Below are 18694 nucleotides of genomic sequence, written 5' to 3'. Positions count from 1 at the left end.
GATGTTCTGGTATTGATACAGCGCAAAACATAAATGGGTTCACAATGTACATAAACTCATATGTGTCGACGAGGGTTGAGGAGCGGACCTGCGTCTGACTGAACCCAGTGCTGAAATAACCAGAAAGCGGTTCCAATAACAAAACAATTTATTATCCCCCTTTTGTGCAATACTCGGTGTACAAACTTAAAACACGTCTGTCTGGCGGAGTGAAGGACGGCGCGCTCTCCAGCGCCCAAAGGGATCGAAGCCCGGCGCCTCTGGACTCACGTTCACCGCCAAACACCCCCCAGGTGGACACGACAAACCGACTCTGTGAAGGATAGAAAAGGTGAGGTAAGTCAGCAGCAACAACTAATATCCTTCAAAGGCACACACTATCAGCAACACATTCAGGTCTGAATTTAAGCTTTATGTAAATGAGCAGCTTCTCACAACAAGTGGAGGATCATCTGTCCGCACGCCACGGCCGTGAGAAGCAAGCTGCACAACTCTCATCAATATTCACATATACTGTGTAACAAAATACCAAATTACTGTTAACAATTATTCAGACAATCAAATCACCTCTGATGTGTGCTGACAGCATGTGTCCCTCACCCGTCCTCCTTCACAGACACGATGTGTCAAACCCAGGCGCGGTCCTCAGCGTCTCACAAACGAACATCACAAGGTCGAATTCCCGGCAATTCTGCTTGAATCACACATGGCTTAAATGCAGAACGCCATCTCATTATCTGCTTCAGCTGAAAGTCTTTAAGGTTGCATGTGAGCATCATCCACAGGTGCTGCACATCACGTTGATGAGGGTGAAGGACTCTTCTGCCAGCACCTTCTCCACAGACAATAAATCAGTTTGCATACCACCTGGAGAGCAAAGAAAAGAAAAGAACACCCAAATGCCCAGCCAAACCCCCCAACACACAACATAAACACTGCTTAGAAAACTGACTTGAGCAACTATTAAAGGACATAAAAGTAAACTAGTGGAACACTAGTGGAAAATTACAAAAATTCACTTTCTTGCTTCACCTCAGGGAGCCTTGGTGGTTGCTGCCTGCTGGAACGTTCTGATGCATTGGCATCACCTAAGACTAGCCAGTACCAACTATTTGACAAATTTCCTTCTAGTTGCATGGTTGGGTAATCCATATTTTTTTGCATACCTAGTGTCAAAAACAGAGAATAGGTACCTTTGTACCTTTCATCTAGCAGTACCACAAAGATTGTGTCCTTGTAATTCACTGTTAATGCCATGTTTTAAACATATCATTCTGTCAATGTTGTTTGTTTCTAATTTATGCTTAGATTTGACTAAAATTGTTATCAAGATTAGTCAATGCTGCTCCTGACTAGTAAACTAATAGGATTAGCCAAATAAAAAAAAAAGATCTGAATGCAATCCAGCTAGAAAACAATCTGGATTGAATCTGGCTTGAAGTGCACTGCAAACCCCAGTCTGAACGGGGTCTAGTCATTCCAACCCTATTCTATTATGCTGCCTATTGATGCCTTTACGGTGTCAAATCTCGCGCGTAATCACGTTATCGCTGGGGAGGCTGAGATTTTGTTGTCAGTGTAAACAAGTGTTTGCGGGTGGCAGAGTGGACAAGCAACAAGCAACTTGTTTGCAACATTGCGTCTTTATGGAGGTGAGTTCAACCAAAATACGTATTTAGGTGTTTAACTAAGATAATTGTGAGTCTTTAATGTGAGTTTTATATATATATATATATATATATATATATATATATATATATATATATATATATATATATATATATATATATATATATATATATATATATATATATATTAGGGGTGGGCAAACATAAAAAATCTTAATTGCATTAACTGACTTATTGACTTTATTGACTGCATTAATGACTTTCTGTGATTAATCATGATTAATCGCATGGTATATGTGAAACCCAAAGATGAATTTAAAAGCCGCTTAAAAGCACAGTTTTATTTGAAAATGTAAATGAACGTTGCATATATTTGAAAATGTAAATTTAAACTGGAACACTCTAATGAAATCAAATATAAAACCACTGGCAGGTCATTTGTTATCCTGTTTCATATCAAAATGAGAATCTGTAAAAATAAATAAATAAAAAAACAGTAACCATTGAGGCTTAATAATATATTGAGATACAGACAGTTCACAGAAGACATTTTCCATTGATACCAGTCAAAATTAGAAACAGTCCAGCAGGTAACAATATTCATGTCCATGACTAAATATACTAAAACAAATACATCACAATTGTACACATACCACAATTTGATATTGGTACAATTGTGATGTATTTGTTTTAGTATATTTAGATTTTGTTGTGATTTGGCACTTTATAAGCCGATTAAATTGAATTGAAATTGAACATTTTATTGAGTCTTAAAGTAAATAAATATGAAATTGGTCACTGGATCCTTAAACGTTGAACATAATAAACTCTACATGGTGGATCCTTGATCTCTGGACATAAATAGGAATAAACTAAATCTGTAGTTTTTGTCAAAAGCATTTCCTTTCAGACATTATTGGCATGAATGTGTTTCCATATATCTGAGCTGAGCTCTTAACAGCTGCTGTGCTTCACTTCAGGATGTAATTTGAAAAGAAAATACAGCACGTTTCATTTTGGGAGGAAAAAAACGTTTTAGTCGATTGTAGTTTCTTGTCTGTATTACAACGTTTGGAAAGAGGCGATTCATTTTGAAGTTTAATTCCGACCGGACTCGGCCGCGCAGCGTTCGTGAACGGAACAGAGGACGATTCTCGTTTCTTGACAGCAACAAGACAAAAGTCCCAATTAGTGACTTTAATCCACACAAAAGTGACTGATGATATTTTAATGGCTTTGAGAGGGGTTAAGAAGCGGACTTGCTGTTTCTGAAGAGCAGTGAATCAAAGAACCAACGAGCTACTGGATCGAAGCATTGCTTCAATGGTTCATGGTTTCAAAGTGGAGCCGTGCTGCAGAAACTGTTGATTACAGACCAAACCCTGAATATCCGACTTTATTTGTACGTTGTATGACTCTGAAACTTGGAAAAATCCGTATAATTTACGGACTATAGGTTGACATGAAAACCACATTCAGCACTATTCGGGATTATTCAAGATTTTTTTTTTGTTACCGATGATTAACGATGCTTAAAAAAAATTTGACCGATGCAGTTGCATCGGTCCAAACCGGTCTGGATCCGGGCCTGATCCTGTAGAACTTTGTACCGAAAATGTGCATTCAAAAGTTCGGCGTCTTTCTGCATTTCGTTTTGTTGTGCATTGCATAGCCTGTACTTTTCTCAGCTATCAGCAGGAATTAGCAACATAAGCTTGCTCCCGACTGATGCTTTCATAATAAAAGCAACGAACAACAGTCATAAAAGGCTAAAAAAAAAAAGAAAACCCGCAGCGTTAAGGGGAGGAACAAAATTGTCGTCGATAATGACCTCAATAATTAACGCAACGTTAGCACGTTAACGTTGCCCAGCACACACACACATATATATATATATATATATATATATATATATATATATATATATATATATATATATATATATATATGTACGAGGTCTATTAGAAAAGTATCCGACCTTATTATTTTTTCAAAAACCATATGGATTTGAGTCACATGTGATTACATCAGACATGCTTGAACCCTCGTGGGCATGCGAGAGTTTTTTCACGCCTGTCGGTTACGTCATTCGCCTGTGGGCAGGCTTTGAGTGAGGAGTCGTCCACCCGCTCGTCGATTTTGTTCATTGTTTAGGAATGGCTCAGAGACTGTTGCTTTGTTTGATAAAAAATTTTTCAAAACTGTAAGGCACAACTGAGTGGACACCATTCAATAAATTCAGCTGGTTTTCGGTAAAAATTTTAACGGCTGATGAGAGATTTTGGTCTGGTAGTGTCGCTTTAAGGATGGTCCACGGCGCCTGACGGCGATCTGCGCTTCGAGGCGGCAGCGTCTCGCCATTTCAAGTTGAAAACTTCCACATTTCAGGCTCTGTTGACGCAGTAAGTCGTCAGAGAACAGAGAACTTTCAGAAGAAGTCGGCATGAGGAGTTTATTCGGACATTCCATTGTTAACGGTCATTTTGTAATGAAAGAACGTGCGGGCAGAGTCGCATGTCGGGCTGGACCCGACCGCGGAGGGTCGCGGCAGGAAAAACACCTCCGTTGGAAATCTTAACGGGCAAGTTGGAACATGCCCAAGCTGTTAAACAATTTCTCAGTTACTCACTTGTTGAAAGCCATTAAAAGCCGCCTGAATTCTACAAATGGTTTTCAACACGGAGGTGTTTTTCTTGTCGCGGCGCACACAGATTTGCCGAGTCGTCACGGAAACGACTCGGCGAATTTGCGCGTACGTCTTTCATTAAAAAAATGTCCTTAAACAGTGGAATGTCTGCATAAATTCCTCATGCCGGCCTCTTCTGAATCTTCTCTGTTCTCTCACGATGTCCTGGGTGAATTAAGCCTTAAATTAGGATGTTTTAAGCTCGAAACAGGCCGACAACAGCGCCTGGAAGCGCTGCAGGACGTCCCGCTCCGTGGGAAGTCCTTACACCGACAGAAACACCCCATAATCTCTCATCAGCCGTTAAACTTTTCACAGAAAACCATCTTAATTTCTCGAATAGTGTCCACTCGGATATTCCTCACAGGTCCAGAAAAAATTTTGATAAAGCAACGCGCGCCGTCTCGAGCAGCGTGTGAAACAAAGGAATTCAGCCGAGAGGGCGGGACCACATCTCACTCAAGGCCTGCCCACAGGGAAATGACGTCACCGACACACGTGAAAAAACTCACGCATGCGCACGAGCGTTCAAGCATGATTGGTGTAATCGCATGTCATTCAAATCCATATAGTTAAAAAAAAAATAAAAGGGTCGGTTTATTATCTAAGAGACCTCGTATATACATACATACGAGGTCTGTGATAAAAGTAACGGACCTTATTATTTTTTTCAAAAAACATATGGATTTGAATCACGTGTGATTACATCAGACATGCTTGAACCCTCGTGGGCATGCGAGAGTTTTTTCACGCCTGTCGGTTACGCCATTCGCCTGTGGGCAGTCTTTGAGTGAGGAGTCGCCCACCCTCTCGTCAATTTTTTCATTGTTTAGGAATGGCTCAGAGACTGCTGCTTTGTTTGATCAAAATTTTTTCAAAACTGTAAGGCACAACTGGGTGGACACCATTCGATAAATTCAGCTGGTTTTCGGTAAAAAATTTTAAAGGCTGATGAGAGATTTTGGTCTGGTAGTGTCGCTTTAAGGACGGCCCACGGCGCCTGACGGCGATCTGCGCTTCGAGGCAGCAGCGTCTCGCAGTTTCAAGTTGAAAACTTCCACATTTCAGGCTCTGTTGACCCAGTAAGTCGTCAGAGAACAGAGAACTTTCAGAAGAAGTCGGCATGAAGAGTTTATTCGGACATTCCATTGTTAACAGACATTTTGTAATGAAAGAACGTGCGGGCAGAGTCGCATGTCGGGCCGGTCGCAACAGGAAAAACACCTCCGTTGGAAACCTTAACAGGCAAGTTGGAACATGCCCAAGCTGTTAAACAATTTCTCAGTTACTCACTTGTTGAAAGCCATCAAAAGCCGACTGAATTTTACAAATGGTTTTCAACACGGAGGTGTTTTTCCTGTCGCGGCGCACACAGATTTGCCAAGTCGTCACGGAAACGACTCAGCGAATTTGCGCGCACATCTTTCATTACAAAATGTCCTTAAACAGTGGAATGTCTGCATAAAGTCCTCATGCCGGCCTCTTCTGAATCTTCTCTGTTCTCTCACGACGTCCTGGGTGAATTAAGCCTTAAATTAGGATGTTTTCAGGTCGAAACAGGCCGACAACGACGCCTGGAAACGCTGCGCGACGTCCCGCTGCGTGGGAAGTCCTTACAGCGACAGAAACACCCCATAATCTCTCATCAGCCGTTAAACTTTTCACCGAAAACCAGCTTAATTTCTCCAATAGTGTCCACTCGGATATCCCTCACAGGTCCAGAAAAAATGTTGATAAAGCAACGCGCGCCATCCGCAGCGGCTATTCAGACAAAGAGATTCCGACAGGCGGGGTGGAGCACTCCTCACTCAAGGCCTGCCCACAGGCGAATGATGTCACCGACACGCTTGAAAAAACTCACGCAAGCGCACGAGGGTTCAAGCTTGTCTTACGTAAAAACATATGAATCAAATCCATTTATTTTTTGAAAAAAAATAAAAAGGACCGCTTTTTTCATCACAGACCTTGTGTATATATATATATATATATATATATATATATATATATATATATATATATATATATATATAAAGCGTGATGCTGTTAGGGTCATGTGTTGGGAACCAGTTCTTTTCAGGTATCCTTAAGAAATGATTCCATCCATCGACATCAATAACCTTTTTGCTTAATGATTCCCTTATCGGTCCTTCAGAGTGGCCATTGTTTTGGGGGGAGTTTGTCAGGAAAATGATCATCTCTCTACATTGATCACAAGACCCAGCAGCGGGTCTGTATAGTCAACCATTTCTGCAACACAGCTTTGCTTTGAACCTTGAACCAATGAAGCAGTGCTTCGATCTTCGATCTGCTGCTTTGTTTTATTTCGCTTTATCTTAATGTTTCCTCGCTAAATCCCTAAAGAGCATACAGTGAGGAAAATAAGTATTTGAACACCATGTGGTTTTGCAAGTTCTCCCACTTAGAAATCATGGACGGGTCTGAAGTTTTCATCTTAGGTGCATGTCCACTGTGAGAGACATAATCTATATAAAAAAAAAAAAAATCTGGAAATCACAATGTATGATTTTTTTTAATAATTTATTTGTATGTTACTGCTGCAAATAAGTATTTGAACACCTACCAACCAGCAAGAATTCTGGCTCACACAGACCTGTTCATTTTTCTTTAAGAAGCCCTCTTATTCTGCACTCTTTACCTGTATTAATTGCACCTGTTTGAACTTGTTACCTGAATAAAAGACACCTCCCACCCGGAAGCGAACATTTGCAAACATCAAACAAATGTTCATAGAATGTTTGTTTACTGTTCACCAAGTTTGTGAACGTTCATGTAATGTCTGTGACGTTTGTCTAATGTTTGCATGGAGGCGAAAATTTGTGAACATCAACTGAACATTCATAGAATGTTCATTTACTGTTCAGCAAGTTTGCGAACATTCATATAATGTTTGTGATGTTTGTCTAATGTTTGCATGGAAGCAAACATTAGACAAACATGTAAGGAAACATTTGCAAAAATCAATCAAATGTTTATAGAATGTATGCTTAATGTTCAGTGTGTTTGCGAACATTCACATAATGTTCATGGTGTATGTGCAAAGCTTAGCTTGCCTCTAAATAAAAATATATATATATTCTAAAATTTTGTAAAATTTCATATACAGCTAGGAAAACAATAAATATCATTTTGCCTACAGAAAGTTAATGTTGGACTCCATTTAAATCATGTATGCAAACATAGGTAGAATGAACAGGAAATAATTTAAGCACTCTACCATGGTAACCAATAATTTGTCGATTTATGATTTATTCAGGCCTATACTGAATATAGAATTTCAAGATTACTGTGATAAACTGACAGAAAACATGTCTTGGGTAACTTGCATAAACATGCAATCTGTTGAAATATTAATTTTTGCAAAATAATTTAAGTCACTAGATTGTCAGCTACCAAAAATATATTTTTTTTTATGGAAACAGATTGCAATGCCAGCTTATTATAAGTCTTATTATAAGTATAAATTTTATAAAAGCATAATATCTTTAACATTTTTGTAAATAAGGAAAATATATAAAGGTATTAACAATTGATTTACAAAATAATGTTTTCAACATGCATGAGCAGGAAACACTGACATTTAAATAAAACAGCTCATAGACAAATAATATTTTTTACAGGTCATAAGCGAACATTTGCGAGCAAATGTTCATAGAATGTTTGCTTATTGTTCAGCAAGTTTGAGAGCGTTCATGTAATGTTCGCGATGTTTGTGTGTTGTTTGCATGGAAGCGAACATTTGCAAACGTACGTATCAAACGTTCATAGAGTGTTTGGTTGCCATAGCGGAGCGATTTTTGTTTTTTTTTTTGGCTGTGTTTTCATTTGGTTGCGTCATGATATAGCAGAGCCTTGATATGTGGTGATTTGCAGCGCATTTTTTGTTGTGTTTATATTTGGTTGTGTGGTGCAGAGATGTTTTTTTTTTTCTTTTTGTTGCATTTTTGTCGGCACCTCACTGCACAACTCAGGATTCTCTGGTCACAACAGCCTTAGGGTATGCAGAGGTAAAGTGCAGCCTTTATGTTTGGTTGTGTAATTTGCTGGGTGCTTTTTTTGTATTTTATTTTTTTATTGTGTTTATATGATCGTTATGTTTGGAAGCGAACATTTGCATGTATCAAACATTGAATGTCTATTTATTTGCCTTAATTTGCAGAGAATTTTTTGTGTGTTTGTTGGTTGTGTCATGGTAATTTGCAGAGCATTTTTTGTGTTTATATTTGGCTGTATTAATTTGTCGAGCGGTTTTTTTTTTCCTTCTTTTTTGTGTGTAATCAAGAAGTTTGTTGGTCGCACGCGACTCCCCGCAAGCCCAGTACCTTTAAAATCGCGCGTGATTTGCGCGAGATTTGAGACCTGAACGGCACATACGGCCTTCGTTTCCCATCGCCATTTTGCGGTTTGGGAGCTTGGAGAGAGGTGCGCCGAATTTGTGAATTAAAATCTATCGCCATCAGGTAAGAAATATCTATTGCAACGCTTTCAAACATACTGCAAAAATTATCGGAACGTCGTGGTTATACGCTGGTCTCCATATTATACTTATTGTCGTTTTTACGTTATAACTGTGATGTTTTTTGAACTGATCTGATTGCGTCTTTCCATTGATTTACCGTCTTTAATTTCTTAAGAAACACACTTTGGACTTACATAACAATGAAAAAGCATGTATATGTTATGCTCACGACATAGCTGACCTGTCTAAAAGTTTGGATAGAGGTCTGTATTTAGCAACAACTTGTTTATCTGATCAATCCACGGCCTGGACAGCTTGGCACAAATCTTAATTATTATCGTCTCCAAAACAACATTAAACCATTGCCGCGAGTCATGCAGTTCGTGGCTTGTTAATAAATAAATTTGAAGTTCGAATAATACTTGACATTTTACATTTATTATGCTGGAACAAAAAAAAAAACGCAGTAGGCCTGAAAAAATCCCCAGATCGAGGCCTTCAATTCCAATTCGCCCTATTGACGTATCCCATAATCCCTTGCGTGCCAGAGAGTCGCTGCAGTCAAACATATAGAGAATCCACATGATGACAATTGTAAATGAATGTTATACTACAAAAATGTAATTTTTTTTCTGCTTTTCATTACGTTAATAAGAGACTGCTGCATGATACCCTGAAAACTTGCTAAGACAATTATTATAATGTATACTGAGGCCATCTTACAAAAACAAAAGCTAAACAATTAAATAGAAGTAATTATTTGGAGTCAGTCTGGTTCACTCTGCTCCATTTTGTTACATTTTAGACCATTTCGTGATTATCAGTCTCCATTTCATATTTTAGTATGGCCCAGACAGAATACCTGATGGTAGGGTGTAGGACCAGCTATAAAGACAGGGGATACAGAACTTCCAATGCATTCTAAACAAGAATAATAGACAAATATGACATTTATGTTGTAATGTTTGTAATATCAAAGTTCTTTTTTGCATGTTTCTGTCAAAATCTAAGTTAATATAATGTTGCACATTAATTGTTTTGTCTTTTTCAATATATTTTTGCATTAAAAAACAAAAAAATATATAACCCCAATTGTTTTATTTCAACAGAGCTGAACTTGTATTAATCGAGGAAAACGGACATCTGGGACACTGGTCACGTGATCTGAAGCGCACCCTAGTCACCATTTTAAAGTAAGTGAAAACAAAGGAAACCCCTTTGTCCTTTGTAGCATTTTGAGTGGTTCTGATCCAGTAAATGTGCTCGCTATATATATATATATATATATATCTCTACAACTCGGAGCAGAATATAAATTTGAAAAGAGACCTTTAGATGTCTCTTTTGCGTAATATTGTTTTTATATGCCCATGTGAGTATTTTATCATTTACATGCTTTATTTATTATTTATTTATCCTTCCTCTCAATGTACATAACTTTTTATAACCAGAATTAAAATTTATATGCTGTCTGTTACTAGGCATTCAGGAAATTGAAGTTCAAATAACATGTTAGTGCACAGAAAGAGACTTTGTGAAAATAAGTTTGATTCAGTTGTGTTTTTGCATTGCCACAACTGTTTTATATTTTTGTGTGAATATTTAATTATTGATTGTAACTTTCATTACTGCCATAGGTTTTGCATGTGTAATTACTTCAAATTGTTTGTTTGCCCTTTACAAATGCGACCAATAATAATAATTTTTTGGGTTATTGTTTATTTTTCTTTTCAAAAGTAACCATGCCTGCTGTCATAAGAGCTGCCACATCAGTGATTCCATCCGACCAACCGGTTGAGCCTGAGCCAAACGCCATGATGGCAGTTCAGTCACACCAACAGCCCGATCAGTCTAAATCGGAAAGTAGTAGTGAATCCACAGGTTTGTATTTTGTTTAAATGAGACTGTACAGCGACTTACTTTTAATATTGAGTGTTTATTTTCTTTTGGCATAGAAACATCAGCTAGTCTTGATTGAGAACTGACACCTTCTGAACATGTGCCGGCAGTTGTGTGAAGACGCATGTCCTGCAGACAGCATCTGTTGACAAATTCTCTAAAGGATGCTCAAGATCAGGGGTGGGCAACTTGTTCCAGAAAGGGCCAAGAGGGTGCAGGTTTTCTTTGCAGCCACTGACTCCACCAGGTGATTTCATTGATTAATATCACTTTGAGCAGATTTAATCAGTGAAATCACCTGGTGGAGTCAGTGGCTGCAAAGAAAACCTGCACCCTAATGGCCCATTCTGGTCAACAAGTTGCCTACCCCTGCTCTAGAGTCTACAAGTTTTCATATAATGTACATTGAAAAAATTTGTATAGGTGTAATAAGTCTGGGGTGATAATACAGAGGTTTAGCGATTATGCATCTTGCACATTCTCTTGTCTAGCCAGTTAGTGGTTGTGTTTCCATATGTTTGTAATTTTCTTGGAAATGGTGATTATATATATGTCACTGCTTTTGTTTTTTGAAGCTTTGTCATCTGCAAGAAGACCTGCGGCTGAGCTTACGGCACGTCGTCATTTGGCAAGTGTTTCTGCTGCAGATGCACAGCTGTCTGAGATTCCTCGTGTTGAGTTGACGCCAACAGAACGACTTGGCAGCATCATGCAGATGCTGGGCATATTGATGGTATGTTTAATTTACTCAAGTTTTACCTTTTTTATATTATACAATTATAAAGGGAGCTGTGGTGGCCTAGCACTAATGCACTGGTCCCTGTGTCACAGTTTGAACTGTCCCCTTTTGTGTACTGCGCATGTGTCATTTCGGACAGTCAGCAGCAAATTAACAGAACATTGCCTTGTTTCTGCTTTAAACTGACTTTAGAATAAGAACAAGGTGAAAATCTGTGAATCACTGCTGGCGGTCTGAAATGACGTATGCAAAAGGAGACCGCTTTTTAACAACACTGAGTTCAAAGCTCATGTTGTGCTGTATGCGAACTAGGAGACTATGAAACACTGTGCACTCGGCACACCCTAACCCTTTTCCAGCTTGACTGTGTGTGTGTGTGAGCACTTCGTGGAGTAACACCGCTCTGCTTCACGTTGTGGTGTTTTAGACTCCGCCTCGTGCGTTCAAACCGTATAATGCATGGCTTCAAGTTGTTTAATCCTTATACCATGGTCCCACACAGTGAACTAACACACAAATACTTATTTAAGTTAACAGAACTTGATTAAAAATGCGTAAGTATTTGGGACTAGTTTATGCCAGTCTCAAGATATTTTCATCCTTGCCAACCGTTATCATCTTCTTTCCCGTCTTCAATCTTGTCCAGGTCGTCGGATGTTAAATCTTTATGCCGTTGCTTTTGCTGTTCTTCTTGTTTTAGTGCAGTAGATAACTGAAACAATCTTTCAAATGGTGATACAAGCACCAAATTTGGGACATGTATTCTTTAGACATTATTCTTTTGAGAAACCAGACTATCCAATTGATTGTTCAGTAGGCGGCCAAGTAGGGGTCAATGAATAATTACAGAGGTCAAGATTTACAAATGCTCCAATCATATTGAAAAGTATACCATATTCATCTGATCATACAGATACCAAAAAGGTATCACTTAGTCTATCTTTGATTAAATGTCTTGACGTTATGGTGTGAAAACAGCATAAATGGTAACAAAGGTCAACCTCAGTTTGTACGGTGGGCCAAAATTAAAGTTGCTCCATCACTATTCACGTTTACCACTATTTATTGTTTATCACTATTTACAAAAATTGGAGCTTGGAACTTTTGCCTCCCGTACAAACTGAAATTAAGCTTTGTCACCGTTTTTGCTATTTTTGACTCATAACTTCGGAACATTCAGTCAAAGATAGTCCAAACTATATCTTTGGAATCTTTATGGTTGGACGAATAATGTGGTATAGTTTTCAATATGATTGCAGCATCTTTTAATTTTGAACCCTGTGTAATTCTCATTGACCCCTACCTGACTGCCTATTGAAAAATCGAGTGGATACTCTGCTTTTTCAAAAGAGTAATGTCTAAGGACTATTTGTATTGAATTTGGTGCTTGTATCACCATTTGAAAGATTCCCCTGTAAATATTCTCAAATCTGCTGCAATATTTGCTCTCCTCCTCTTCCCATTCCTCAAACATTTAATTTAGGCCAAAAATATTAAAATTCACTTGGAAATCCATGTTTTATCACGTTTCTGTTATTCACCTGTCAAAACACAGCTGATCTGTGCCAAATGATTTGTGCGTTGCTGTGGTGCCGACCACAACGGAGTGATATTACACTGACTTAACTTGCTGAACTACGTGTGCGTATTCACAAAAATAATGCACGCCAGTTAGACATGTAATTCTCACTGACCATGGTGTGTGTGTGTGTGTGTATATATATTATATTATATTATATACATACACACACAAAACTGTATACTCTCTCTAGGGCAAAAAAAAAGTGACCTGTCCCAACTAAAAACTGATTTTGTTGTAGATTGGTGGGGGGGGGGGGGTCAATGGGAACTTCTGTATTAAGGTAGTAATATTTGTGTGCACATTTTATGTTCCAGGAGAAGCAGAATGACCTCATCTGCAAAGTTGATGCATTGCTCACACAAAGTGTCCGTTCCCGAACATACCAGGAGAGGGAACTTGAACTTGATGATGAGGATGCTACTGAGATGATTGTTAGAAGAATGTCCAGCTCTAATCCGGAAATGTGAGCTACAACAAATTACAAGCAGTGCTTGGAAGTCTTGGGCCTTCCTGTAAAGTCACTTGAAGAAGTGAGTTAATACATTTTACATTTGTCTATCCTCTTCACTTAACAAAATTTTGTTTTATTTTTTTTAGAGTATATTATGAAACAACATGCTGTATTTATGGCATATACCACTTCTGAGTTTTCTCCATTGTGGTAGCTGATAACTACATAACTTGAGAAAATTCTGCAACCAGTATAAACAGCTTGATAAAAATATAGGGCCTGTACAATAGGTTGTTGGGTTGAGAATACCAATTCTGACCATGCTGCTGAAATTGTATAGTATCTTAATAGTAAAATGTGTCTCATTTCTTATGAATAACAATGGCAATTTTCAACTTGCAGCTGAAGAGTGCCTATGAGAAACTTGATGGTGAGGACAAGGGAGCCAGGCGCCGAAGGAATGCCCTCATCAACGCTTTGACTGCATATGCCCCTGGAATTGGACATGGAAAGAATACTATAACCAGCATTGTCACTGCTTGTATGCTATAGCCCCAGTTTATCTCTGGCAGTGCTTCAGCAGTCAGGGAAAGTCGGGAACTGCCAAAGGCAGCCTTGCCAGGGATCTTCCACAAATTTATAGGGTTGTCATGGCAGCTGTAATAGCTATTACATCAATGGACAGCAACACTATAATTTCTACGATTAGTACCGTAATACGAAGCTGTCCCAACAGAGCAGAATCAAGGAAGTATAGACAGGACCATCCTGAACTTTTTCCTGACCAGAAAAAAGGAGAATAAAACAACTGAGGACACCATAATCCACCCAGCCATTGCCATCAGCTCTGTCAATGGTAGGCCTCTCTCCTCTGATGAGTACTCCGAGGAGGACATTCCGGCCTCATCTCCAGAGTGCTCTACCAGACAACAGCCTCTTTTTCCATTAATGAATCTTCAGAAGACACGTGGAGTTCTGTCTGCACCCGGGGTGTCGTCTTCTGAATCTGAAGAGGTACTGGAGGTGGATTATTTAGATGACTGTGATGACAGCCAATCAGAGTAGAGATGCACCATGACATCAGGTCATGGCAGAATCCACTTCCAAATTGCAGGGTGTCAGATCAGTGCCAAAACCACATAAAAAAAAAAAAACACCATAGTGCCATACGTTACCATTTCCCTCGGTCGAGGAGCAGTTTCCTCACATGGAGATATGCCTTTGTTTTTTTGTTTTTTTTTTTCTTTCAGACTCCGTTAAAATGTGGTGAATGTCTCAATGTCACAGATAATATAATAAAGCATAATGCTCATTTCCATTGTGTTGTGTCTGACTGCCATACTATTTTCAACGTCTGTATGTAATAAAACTTGCAGTATTTTTTTTTTTTTTCACTTTTTGTACTCCCCCCCCCCCCCCCCCACTCTGGAAATATTGCTTGCAGTGTGTTATAACTTAAGTTTCTTGTCTGCATGAAAACATTTGGGGTGGTTTGTTTCATTTGATTTCCAAGTCATCGGAATAAAACACTGAATTTTGAAACATTCATAGTTTGTTTTACTTCACTTTTTGGTTTTCAATATGGAGAGTAAACCTTTCATACAATCAAATTGTAGGCCAATGCCTGCATGTAAATGTATAATGTTGGCATATATAACATACAAACATGAACAGCTGAAGCGGGACATGTCCCACTTCAGCTGAACATTCCAGAAATTTTCATTGATTGCAATTAATGAAAATTTCTGTAATGTTCAGCTGAAGCGGGACATGTCCCGCTTGCAATCAATGAAAATTTCTGGAATGTTCATATAACGTTCATAGATGAACGTTATATGAACATTATACAAATGTCCACAAACATTATATGAACAGTTGAAGCAGGACATTCAATGAACATTTGTATAATGTTCATATAATGTTTGCATGCAAAATGTTACATGAACATTATACAGATGTTCACTGAATGTTCTGCTTCAGCTGTTCATACAATGTTTGTGAACATTTGTATAATGTTCATGTGCAAACATTACCTGTCCTCATTCTTTGTTCATCTGACGTTCATGCAGTGTTCATGGCTTGTTTGCAAACGTTTGCATGCAAACGTTATATGAACATTCAAAAAACGTTTGGTTTCCGGGTCAATCACACTCCAGCCTGTCCAACATAGCCAAGACCAAAGAGCTGTCTAAGGACACCAGGGACAAAACTGTAGACCTGCACAATGCTGGGATGGACTACAGGACAACAGGCAAGCAGCTTTGTAGAAGACAACAACTGTTATGTTTATTTATTAGAAAGTGGAAGAAACACAAGATGACTGTCAATCTCCCTCGGTCTGGGATTCCATGCAAGGTCTCACTTTGTGGGGTAATGGTCATGGTTTAAAATCCTGCAGGACAGCAAGGTCCCCTGCTCAATCCAGCACATGTCCAGGCCCGTTTGAAGTTCATCAGTGACTTCCTGGATGATCCAGAGGGGGCATGGGAGAAGGTCATGTGGTCAGATGAGACCAGAATAGAGCTTTTTGGAATCAGCTCCACTTACCATGTTTAGAGGATGAGAACAATCCCAAGAAAACCATCCCAACCGTGAAGCATGGGGGTGGAAACATCATACTCTGGGGGTGCTCTTCTGCAAAGGGGACAGGATGACTGCACCGTATTGAAGGGAGGATGGATGGGGTCATGTATTGCACGATTTTGGCAAACAACCTCCTTCCCTCAGTAAGAGCATTGAAGATGGGTCATGGCTGGGTCTTCCAGCATGACAATGACCCCAAACACAGCCAGGGCAAGTAAGGAGGGGCTCCGTTAGAAGCATTTCAAGGTCCTGGAGTGGCCTGGCCAGTCTCCAGACCTGAACTCAATAGAAGATCTTTGGAGGGAGCTGAAACTCCAAACCTGAAAGATCTAGAGAAGATCTGTATGGAGGAGTGGACCAAAATCCCTGCTGCAGTGTGTGCAAACTTGGTCAAGAACTACAAGAAACATTTGACCTCTGTAATTGCAAACAAAGGCTACTGTACCAAATATTAACATTGATTTTCACAGGTGTTCAAATACTTATTTGCAGCAGTAACATACAAATAAATTATTTTAAAAAATCATGCATTGTGATTTCCGGATTTTTTTTTTTTTTTTTTTTTTTTTAGATTATGTCTCTCACAGTGGACATGAACCTAAGATGAAAATTTAAGACCCCTCCATGATTTCTAAGTGGGAGAACTTGCAGAATCGCAGGGTGTTCAAATACTTATTTTCCTCACTGTATGTCTGAGTAATATTTACCTTTTTTATGTTAAACCGACCTGTTATGGTCTTTTGAAACAGTTAATAGATGTATTTTAGAATTTAAAAACAGGAACGATGCTAACGCATTAGCATGTCTATGGCATTTTCAATGTTAAAGTTAGCATTAAGCTGAGCCATTATCAAGCCTACCTCCCCAGCACGCAAAGGATTCTGGGATATTCTAAAACCGCAAATAAGTAAAATGGATTTGGATATGCAGTATCCGGTTGTTAAGTGTGACGTAACGCATCATGTGATTTTCAACTTCCGGCTCCAAACAAAAAAGGCGCACTGTCATTAACATTGAGAACTGCACTGAGACGATCTGATCATGCTGCACTTAAACCGCTGCACATGGACAACAGCATTAACATTGCAACATAAAACTCTTTGTATATTGTGCCTAAAACTCTCCTGGATATATTAACTGGGTTTTTAGACGTTGTTACTGCGTTTGTTTTATGGAAAAATGTCAGACACTCAGGTTGTTTCTCCGTTATTTTCAATGGGAATTGCTGTGAGCTGCGATCTCTTCCTGTTCATGTCGTTCGGAGAGAAAGTGAAGTTGCACTTTAACATCCTGTTTATTGTAATAAACAATTTTTTTATTGATAAACAGACATGTATATTTTACCTGTGCATAATAAAATATGTAAAGTAAAAGAAAAAAGTTTTATTAAGTGTTCTGACCATAGAACCAGACGAATGCGGTAAACACAAACTAAACAAACTGTAAATCCTTAACAGGATCAAACAGATGTAACTTTAATTGTAAACTTGGAGGTCTTTGGACCCGGAAACAGATTTATCACGTGATGCGTTACGTCAGTGCTTAACAACCGAATAGATTGTGCGGCACAGATCAGTAAGCTAGGGCTCCTAGATATCAGCTGATGTTTAAAACAGTCTTCTCTTACTTTCTGATTTCAAATTCAAACATATTCAATGTAGCAAAAACAAATACAATGGCCTTGTCATTCCAGTCCTTTTAGAGGGGGCTTCATGAGTAGAATATATGCTTTAGTCACATCCAATGGTTGAGAAACTATTAATCCCGAGCAGCCAGCTGAGTAGCCGCGTGCTAAAAGTGTTTATCCAGTTATAGACTATTAGCCTTATCTCCAAAAGAGGCAATGCTCGAACTCCCTTGTTTGACATTATATTATAGTCCAGGCAGCATTAAAAGTAGCCCCGTAGAACGGCCTTCCTGCTTAGATGGCACACACAGAGAAATCATCTTTATCCTTTTTCTTAATGTTGCCAATAATCTAAATTACCTGCAATTTTTTTTTATTGAGCTCCACGTAATGTACTGTACAGTGAAAAGTTGTTAAATGTTTTTGTTTGAGGAGATTGATGGTGTTCGATGGAGCATGGCTACTGCTGTTTCTCTCTGCAGCGTCTTGTGCCTCTCCTCAGACATTTAAAGCCACTTTCCATTAGGATCACCAGAGCACAATATAGCGGGGTACAACCACATCCTGGTGCGTACAGAGACGGTCTTTGCTATGGTTTAATTTGACACTTTCATATTCACAACCTGCAACTATTTATACAGTAAATACAGCTATGTTTCCCATGTTGCATGCCAATTTGGCCAGTGATGCTCAACCTGCCAGGACAACTCACCACTTCTATTTAATATAAAAGAATACACACAATAAAAACCATATAGTTAACAGTTTCAGAATATTCACTACAATTGCTTTAACCAGCAACGGGCGTGCTAGTAAATACTGGCCCTGCGCTGGCAGCCTTTAAATACAAAATTCAAAAATGGTGCAATCTTACTATTGCGGAATGAGACAGGAGCACTCAGAATTCAGTCATACGATGCAAAGAGAGATTTATTTTGGTCAAAGCAGAAAACAGGTGCACCTGGAGGAGACTCCAACAGGTCAGGAAACCGGGGCACAGTGAATATATCTGCAAAACTACA

This window comes from Thalassophryne amazonica, chromosome 18 (genome assembly GCF_902500255.1).
Source record: "Thalassophryne amazonica chromosome 18, fThaAma1.1, whole genome shotgun sequence".
NCBI lineage: Eukaryota > Metazoa > Chordata > Actinopteri > Batrachoidiformes > Batrachoididae > Thalassophryne > Thalassophryne amazonica.
The sequence above is the reverse complement of the archived record's forward strand: the minus strand, read 5'-3'. Positions refer to the sequence as shown.